The sequence below is a fragment of the Arachis duranensis genome, chromosome 1 (genome assembly GCF_000817695.3).
Source record: "Arachis duranensis cultivar V14167 chromosome 1, aradu.V14167.gnm2.J7QH, whole genome shotgun sequence".
NCBI lineage: Eukaryota > Viridiplantae > Streptophyta > Magnoliopsida > Fabales > Fabaceae > Arachis > Arachis duranensis.
Genome location: NC_029772.3, coordinates 11905631 through 11907077, shown reverse-complemented (window position 1 = coordinate 11907077; position 1447 = coordinate 11905631).

The following is a 1447-nucleotide window of genomic DNA, read 5'->3' as shown; positions in this document are numbered from 1 at the left end:
AGTCCTCTTGGACTGTTCATTCCTACTTGCTTCCATGATTGAATACAAGTTGAGAATTTATATGTTGAGAATTATTTATTTTATAGTAATGGAATAAATAAAAATGAGTTAAAAATATTCTTTTTTTTTTCGAAAAAAATGAAATTAAAATCTAAAAATTTAAAAAAAAGATTTCGAAAAAGTAGTTGGAAAATATAAAATTTTTTTTTGAATTTTGAATTTTATGATGAAAGAGAAAAACACACAAAAGACACAAGACTTAAAATTTTTAGATCTAGTGCTCCTTGTTTTCGAAAATTTTTTGGAGGGAAACACCAAGGAACACCAAACTTAAAAATTTTAAGATCAAGACACAAGAAAAACTCAAGAACACCTTGAAGATTCACAAGAACACCAAGAACAAAAGGAAGAACACCAAACTTAAAATTTTTAGAAAATCAAAATAAATTTTCGAAAATTATAAAAAGATTAACAATAAAACACCAAACTTAGAGTTTGGCATAAGATTAAATCCAAGAAAAATTATTTTTGAAAAAGGTTCCAAAGGGTATAACCAATTATCAAGAACAACTTAAAGATCAAGGAAGAACCAAGAACACTAACACGAAATTTTCAAAGAACATATAAAACATGCAATTAACACCAAACTTAGAACAAGACACTAAAACTCACGAAAATTAGCAATTAATTAAAAGAAAATAATATTTTTGAAAAAAAACTATCCTATCAAGATTTAATGACTCTATAAAAATAAGAATAAAAATAAAAATAAATTATTCCTAATCTAAGAAATAAAATAAACCTTCAATTATTCAAACTCAATAATCCCCGGCAACGGCGCCAAAAACTTGGTGGACGAAATTGTGATCAACAATATTAGCTCTTGGGCATGTACACAAAAACTATTGTGACTCTTGTTCATTCAAAATCCTTATTATGGCACTGGTTGAATTCACAACTCCGTTCAACTAACCAGCAAGTGTACTGGGTCGTCCAAGTAATACCTTACGTGAGTAAGGGTCGAATCCACAGAGATTATTGGTTTGAAGCAATCAATATTTATTTTATTAATCTTAGTCAGGATGTCAATAGGATTATTTGGATTAAAAGTGAAATTACTGGATTTGATAAAAGAGGGAACAATGTTACTTTGATTTGCAGCACTGGGGAATATGTTGGAGTTTTGGAGATGCTTTGTCCTCTGACTTCAACTCTTCCTTGAAATCCTCTTCTCACACGCAGGTTCCTTCCTTGGCAAGCTCTATGTAGGGTGTCACCGTTGTCAGTGGCTACTTCCTATCCTCTCAGTGAAAACGTTCCTATGCTCTGTCACAGCACGACTAATCATCTGTCGGTTCTCAATCAGGTTGGAATAGAATCCATTGATTCTTTTGCGTCTGTCACTAACGTCCAGCCCTCAGGAGTTTGAAGCACGTCACGGTCATTC